An 8,826-nucleotide genomic window follows, 5' to 3' on the forward strand; every position below is an offset into this window, starting at 1 on the left:
AATGAAAAGAGGTGCATGAAGGAACTAAGAGGTGCTCTACCTCCTGTGGTTTACAATTACATCCGTAGTTGTAAAACAGCCAAGGATATCTGGAACACTCTAAAAGAGAAGTATCAAGGTAGCGAAAAGACGAAGATCAACTCTGTGAAGCAATGTCTAGTTGAACTGAAGGAATTTAGACAAAAGGATGCAGAAACTCTTGAAAATTACTATGATCGTCTGAATGAGCTTATGTTTCGCTGCAATAGGTATGGAATCACGAGGTCTCTCATGGAGTTTAATTTAACTTTCATTATGGGTCTTCGCAAGGAATGGAGAAGTGTGAGCATGATGATTAAGAATCAACAGAGTTTTGATACAACTAAATTGAATGATCTCTACAATCAACTGAAAACACATGAATGTGAGGTTTCAGAAATGTATGAAGAATCAAAACAATGTATTGGAGGTCCTTTGGCTCTTGTTTCAAAGGTATCAGAAACTGATGTTAATGAAAAAGATTGTTCAGATGAAGAAGGATTGTTGATGAACTTTGATGATGAAGTTGTGGCATTCTATTCAAACAACAGAGTTAAGAAGTTTTTCAAAAATCCTTTTAATCCAAAAGGAAAGGCTAGTGATGTGAAGAATGCAGTCATAAGAACTGGAGGGTAGGAGGGGAAGAAATTAGAGAAAGCTGATGAGAAACAAAAAGATGTGAAAGAAGAAAAGAAGTTGAAAGGTGATTCAGGAATTTACTGTCACTACTGCAATGGTGCGAATCACTTCGCAGCTGATTGCATGTTGCGAAAGAAATAAGAGAAGAAGGAAAAAGTTAAAGATGAAGCATACTACTCTGAAAAGATTGAAGAGATACGTGCTAAGACCAAAGGAGTGTCTTTGGTTGCGAAGGGTGAATCTGCTGATGAAGAGAGTGGAACGTATCAGATCTGGTGTTCAGGATCTGATGACGAGGAAATGAGGCATCCCACACATGGAGAAATGTTCGCAAGTTTTGAAGATTGCGAAGAGGACATTTCAGGGAGGTGCTTCGTATCCAAATCCACAGACAAATCACCCATGACAACCAAGGTACGTGCAATACTTGAATCTTTTAATATTCCTTTATCTGCTTATGATGCTGAAATTGTTTCATTTGATGATACTGTGGCTTATTTTGATTCTGTTATTGTGTCTGCTAGTACTGAAGCTCAAAAACTAAATTTGCAACTAGGTGAGACACGGAGAGAATTAGAAATAAAGAGGAGCAGAGTAGAAAAAGTTGAAATGCAGATAAAAAATATAGATTGTGATAGGAATAATCTTACAAATGATGTTAGGTTGTTGCTAGCACAAAGGAACATATATTGTAATTCTGCCAAACGATTGTATGCAAAATTAACTGCTTTACATCATTCTTCTAACATTAGCAAAGAACAACATAGGAAACTTTTACTTTTTCTTGAGTATGAACGTGAAAAAGTTGATGTTGTTTCTTATGATTGCGAAAGTACAATTGCTCAATTTGACAAAATACCTGATGATAGATATCCATACGGTATTGTCAAAATTGATGAATTTCTGAATGTTGATGAGTTGGTTAACATTGTCAATGAAAGTTTGACAAAGAGTGAACAAGTGAAAATTTAAAGAAAACAGAAAATTCAACTCTTGCCTCACAATTCAATTATGCTGATATTGATGAAAATTCAGATAATGTGAGTGAAATCAGTGAGATAGAAAAGGAAGAAGAGGTTGATTGTTCTCAATTGTCTATCATTAATATCACATCTAAGATCAAAGGTAAAGAAATAATAGTTGATTCAATAGTAGAGGATGAAATTGATAAACCTTCAACTTCGCAACATTGTAAGTTTGATAATGTGGAAGTTGAAAGCTGGAAATCTGATGATACTGATGAGAACAAAGAAGAAGTGAAAGATTCACAGGAAATAGCTCAAAGAGTTGTGGTTGATCAAGTGTTTGAGAATACAAAAGAATTTGACAAAATTTTAAATGACAAAGGCACACATTATTTGGAAACCAACACTGTGGTATATCCAAATTTCGTATGCACTGATAAAACTATTTTTCCAAATCAAGTTTTTGTCACTACTGGAAATGCTGAGAAAGTTCATCCTGAATTCAACAAAATGATTGAAAAAGATAATCTACAGTCAACCACAGAAGGTTTTTTCGCAAATCAAAACACAGAAGCAAACAGTTTCACTCAAAATTCTTATGTGTTTCAAAAACAAAAATCAATACAAAAATGGGTGGTTAAAGGTGAAAAACCAAACAAATTTTTTGAAAAAGTTGAAAAATCAAAGGCTTAAGTGAAATTAAATTCTCATGAATTCAAATTGATGGTTGGAAATTATTCAACAGAAAATAATGTTTCAAAAAGAAAAGCAAGAAAAGCAATTTTCTGGCAAGTTGTGTCTAATGACAAACTAAGAGCTGAAAAAGAACAAATTTCAAAAACAACAACATCCATATGTTCGCAAATATGACAACAATCGAAAATTTGAGAATTCGCAAAAATTTGCAAATAATCAAAAGTTTCATAATGTTGGTAAATTCACGAATACTTCATCAAGTTTGAAAAATTCAACTTAAGCAAAAGTGAAATTTTCACCAAAACAACCAAATTTACCAAATCCTTCAGTCTCAAAACCGACCAAAGTTTCATATACAAAAGGAAAATCTGATGTAAGTAGGATCACTCGTTGGTTTGAAGGGAAAGGAAGAAAATATCAAAGTGGGAAGTTTTCAGAGCAACAAATCAAGAATGCATTTGACAAGTTCGCAAATAACTCTTCCACTGCTAGTTCAACATCTTATAATTCGCAAGTTCCGGTTCAAAAATGGAAACCAGTTATCAAAAATGCGAATGTTGTGAAGGATAAGATTACAATCAATGGAAATCCAAAACTATTGAACGACTATATTTCAATATCTAGATCTGATGATGTTGATATAATGGATTCTGTCACAAACAAAGTGAAAACATGGTTTTTAAATTCAAAGAATTTGTTTCATTCTACTAATGATGGACCCAACAAGTCTTGGGTTCCTAAATTCTTTCAATAAATGCAGGTGATGTGTGACGAGCAATATGATACGAAATAGTATATTGATAGTGGTTGCTCTCGTCATATGACTGGAAGAAAGGAAAACGTGCGAGATTATAGAAGCTTGGAAAATGCTGGAGTAGTCAAATTTGGAAATAATCACAAGTGTCAAGTGAAAGGCTATGGGAAAGTCACAAATGGAAAATTCACTGTGAACAGAGTTGCTTATGTTAAAGGACTTCAACATAATTTGATAAGCGTGTCATAACTTGTTGTTGGTACTGGAAATCAAGTTGTATTTAATGAAGAAGGAAGTATCATTTCAAATGTGAAGTCAAATGAAATACTTCTCATATCCAAAAGATATGGTGATATGTTTACACTGGACATCAAACCAGTTGTGGGAAAACCTGCTGTGTGTTTACTATCAAAAGCATCTAGTGATCTCAGCTGCCTTTGGCATAGAAGATTGTCACACTTGAACTTTCGAAATATTAATAAACTTGTCACTGAAGATTTAGTTCGAGGGTTACCAGTACTAAAATTTGACAATGATTCTTTGTGTGCAGCTTGCGAACAAGGAAAACAACATCGAAAAGGTCATCCGATTGTGATAGATTCAAAAATCATAGAACCATTGGAACTTCTTCACATTGACTTATGTGGACCATCGACTGTTGCAACAATCAATAAAAAGCGGTATATTTTAGTTGTTGTAGATGATTTCTCTCGATTCACATGGGTGTTTTTTCTCAGGTTGAAATCTGAAGTTGCTCAGACGATGATTGATTTTATCAAAAAGATTGAACTTAGTCTGAAGAAGAATGTACGAAAAATTAAAAGTGATAATGGTTCTGAGTTTAAAAATCAAACTCTTGATATTTTTCTCACAAGCAAAGGCATTTCGCATAATTTCTCGTGACCATATACTCCACAACAAAATGGTGTTGTTGAAAGAAGAAATCGATCTCTATGCGAAGCAGCCAGAACCATGTTAACATATGCAAATCTACCTCAATATCTTTGGGCAGAAGCAGTGTCCACTACATGTTTTACTCAGAATCGATCATACATTCATCGAAGATTCAATGTTACTCCATATGAAATAATCAATAATCGGAAACCTAATGTAAAATTCTTTCATGTTTTTGGTTGCAGGTGCTTTATCATGAATCTCAAAGATAATTTGTCCAAGTTCCAAGCTAAAGCTGATGAAGGAATATTCTTAGGATATTCACATAATTTAGTTGCATACATAGTGCTTAATAAAAGAACAAGAAAAGTTGAAGAAACTTTCAATTTAACGTTTGATGATTACTATCTTAAACAAATGGATAGTAAATTTGAAAATAAATCAATACTTGTGGATTCAAATACTCCAATTGATAATTCTGAAATAAATGATTTTGATTATGACTTAATTTTTGGCATTCTTGACAGGGCAATTGATGCAGAAAATAATGCTCCTGATAATCAAACATCAGAATCCTCAAAACATACTGATGATTCAACAATAAATACAACATCGATATCTTGTGAAAGAACGACTGATGTTCATATGGAGGAGGAACATACGAGTATTCATGAAGATACTCAGCCAACTTTCGAGGGGGAGAATGAAATTATGAATCATCAAGTTGAGGGGGAGCATTCGCAGAATCGACATGAATATCAAGTTGAGGGGGAGCATTCGCATAATCAACAGGCACATCATTTTGAGGGGGAGCATCAAGATAAAGATCATGTTGAGGGGGAGCATGATGAAACAGAGTCAATTAATCTTGATGAAAATGATGAGTTTCATGAACTAAATGATAACTTTTCTGTTGCACGATCTGAAAATAAAGATATGTATGAAGATGCACCATTAGAATTTGATCCTAATTTTCCACCACTTGAGAAATGGACAAGAAATCATCCAAAAGAACAGGTAATTGGTAATCCACAAGATGGTGTGTTGACAAGAGCTCAAATTCGTGCGAAAAATGAGTTACTGAATGCGAACCAAGAACTATGTATGTTTAATGTTTTTATTTCGAAAATAGAGCCAAAGACAGTAAAGGATGCTATGGAACACTCAGATTGGGTTGTTGCTATGCAATCTGAACTGGCTGAATTTGAACAAAACAAGGTTTGGAGATTAGTTTCTAAACCTTCCGATGTTTCAATTGTCGGATTAAAATGGATTTTTAAAAACAAAACCGGCAAAGATGGCAATATTATTCGAAATAAAGCTAGACTAGTGGTTAAAGGTTATTCGCAACAAGAAGGGATAGACTATGAAGAAACATTTGCACCTGTTGCAAGACTTGAAGCAGTTCGCATATTTTTAGCCTATGCAGCTCACAAAGACTTTGATGTTTATCAAATGGATGTTAAATGTGAATTCTTAAATGGAGGATGTTGAAGTTGCAGAATTTTCTTTGTATCAGTTTCCAAAGGCAGTAGAAGATGATGAAGCAATCTTTACTCATGTGGCTCGCATTCCAGATGCGATGCTTCACAAGGTATCTTAAACTCACAAAGTTTTGGTGAGATATTTCCGAACAATTGATCAATCAGAGCAGACTGGAGTATTATTGGATGTTGCTGCTCCGTCAAAGAAGAAGAAGCTCATAAAGAAGGATGCGAAGGGTTCATCCTCATAGCAACTTCAAGATGAAGATATTCAGATTGAAGAAACTTCATCGAAATCAAAGAAAGAAATAATACCTTCTAAGTCTGGGGTATTGAAGAAAATTCGCAAGGCTGAGGTGAGCAGTAAAGGTGTTACTATTCACAGTATTCCAGCTCCGGTTTCTCCAGGAAACAAAAGACAACGAGCTGAAGATGTTGCCAAGAACATGCAATGTACTCTCGTCAAAAGAAGGAAGATGGTGATTCGCAATGAATCATTTGATGAAGAAATAGTACCAGAAACTCCACCAGTGCCATCTACGGTAAATGTTTCATTACCTATCATTCATACTTCGCAAATCTCTACCACCTTACCACTCACGAAACCACTCGAAATAGTCACTACCAAATCAGTTTCTGAGGAGGTACCTATTTCTAATACAGTTGTCAACGTATCTTATACGGGGGCACCTATCCTGAGGTTGCAACCACAATCCGAATCTCCTTACCTATTTCATTACCAATTGTTTCAATTCCAGTTACAACTTTATCCACCACCTCATCAATTTTTGATCATGCTCTTCAAAACCCATTTACAACACTTTTTTCATCTCAATCACCCGAAAATCCTCAACCTTTGCAACCTTTATCTGATAATGAAGGTGAATGAGGTGCTTTTGGAGGGATAATTGAAGATATTCATTTTGATTCAGAGGAGGAGGATATTCCTGATCATATGCTTATGACAGGAAAAGAATTTAAAATCCTGAATCAGAAGTTGAATGCTATTATTCAGTCGCAAGCTGATTCTGGCAGGTATGTTCTATCTCAGCTATGGGGTTGATGTAATGATCAAAGGTGCTGAGAAGCGTATTAAGGAGAAGGTTGATCAATCCGACAAGAATAATGAGCTTCGCGTTCAAGCACAAGGGAGAAATTTTTCTTCAGAGGTCAAGGATTTGAAAGCTGTTGCAAATGAACGTCATGTTCTTTTTGTAAAAGATGTGAAGAAAGTTCGGGAAGATGTCAACTATAAGCTTCAAGAGTTGAAATCTGAACTTGCGAAAGAGCTTCAAGATATTCATACTCAAAATGATGAATTTCAAAAGCAGATTGCGGAGGTTTCTTCAAGAGTACAAAAGTTTGTTGATGTTCCTAATTCTGAAGTCAATAGTGAAGAAACAAAGGAGAAGCTTGATCAGCTAACCAAGTTGGTGTCTGAGCTTAAAATGGTGGTTTCGCAATCTTCAACTACACAAATTCTCACTCCTGAGTTCTTGTCTCTAAATATTAATACTTTAGAACAAGCAATTCAGAAAGCTCTTGCTCCACTCGCAAATTTTACTTCTTTACTACCAAGGAGTGCCCCACCTGCTTTCACATGGGTCCAAGGGGGAGAGAAAAGTTTAAGTAAAGAAGAAGATGCGAAGACAGTTGGGAAAGTTATATCTACTCGGCTTATAACTACTCTTCCCATACTTACGAAGCCAATTTCCTCAACAACAGTAACCCCAAAAGCAATTGCCAAAGGAATCGTTATTGGAGAAAAAGAAGGAGGCTCAAGTTCAAAACCTCAAACAGATATGGTGGGAAAAGGAAAAGGGATTTTATATGAAAAATCAAAGGAGGAGAAGAAACCTGAGGCTGAAGCAGAGTTGGAAAGAATGAGGCAAGTACAAAGCATTATGAGGCAGCGGGAAAGTGATCCTCCCACAATGAACAAAGGAGATCCTACGAAGCTTTACTCTTACGAAACTATAGAGTCAAAAGTTGTCGGGAGGGAAATGTACGTTATGATATTGCGAATCCAGACTATTGTCAGCTGGATTTTCCAATAAATGAAATGCTATTCATCACTGCTCAGTACAAGATTAGTGAGAAGTTTGATAATCCTGATGATTATATACACATGAAAATCATATTTCATGCTGTCTTGGGGAAGAATCCAGATGAAGTTTGGTCTTTAATGAAGATCAAAAAGGTGCTGACAATCAAGAAAGATGTATTGTTTGAAGATATGCTTCAAAATTTTCGTTATTTTGTTATCCGAGCAGACAACAAGCAGTATGACTTCACGGTAGCTGATTTTCCTTTGATGAACTGCAATGATTTAATTCTAGTGGCTCTGATTTTGAAGCATATGGAAGAAAATAATCTCAAAGGCTCTGAGACTGAAGTGCTCAAGATAGGTTTCGCACATGTGAAGACATTCATCGACAACTACTTTGATTGTTTGGCCCTTACAGATGAAGAACTGGCAAATGTGTTGGGAAGAGAAGTAAACGTTCCTTGGGAAGAAACTTTATCTCAATCAGCATTATCAAAATATGTTGTTGGGGAAATATGCCTGAAACCGTTCGGCATGGTGTTTTCTGGAAGAGATACAAAAGGGAAACCTAAGAAGTTCTTGTTTAAAGTCTCAGAGATTGAAAGATATAATTCTTCGCAATATACGCACTATATTGTTCGTATGAACAATTGCAAGAAGAACAATGAAGGAGACAAGAAAGATCTCAAGAAGGTGATCTCCTGGTATGGAGAAGTGCGAAAGACAATCCACTCAGCTGTTCAAAAACTTATGGGATGAATAGCTTCGACTCTTTACAAAGCGGGAGAATGTAGATGTAAAATTGTAAAAGTCGAATATAGTGTTTTGTATAGTTTCGCATTTTATGTTAATTTACTATGTCATCTTTGTGCGAATTGAAATGTCTAGACTTAGTATATTTTTTGTACACTCATGTTCCCTATAAATAGGGACTGAGGTTAGAAGTAGAGAGGGACTTTTCGTAACTGATATCTCTTTTCTGCTAATTTTGTAATCAGTGTTTATCAATATGAGATCTGATTAATATTTACTCTTCGTGTTCTAAATCTTCAATCACTCAAATCAAACTTTGCTTTCTCAAATCTCAATAACAATTCTCTTCAATATATCCGAGGATTATTGACCCGTTGCGGTCGGGTCTGGGTACCGATGTCTGGTGGGGTCAGACAGACTATACTAGAAGAGGCTTATAAGTCTCCCTTCACTATTCACCCGAGGGCCACCAATATGTACCGAGACTTGCGATCGAGTTACTAGTGGACGTGCATGAAGTGAGAAATCGTTTGGTATGTCGAGAGGTGCTTGACCTGCAGGATGGTCAAGGCTGAG

Source organism: Lactuca serriola, chromosome 3 (assembly GCF_051521515.1).
Source record: "Lactuca serriola cultivar US96UC23 chromosome 3, Lser_US96UC23_V15, whole genome shotgun sequence".
Lineage (NCBI taxonomy): Eukaryota > Viridiplantae > Streptophyta > Magnoliopsida > Asterales > Asteraceae > Lactuca > Lactuca serriola.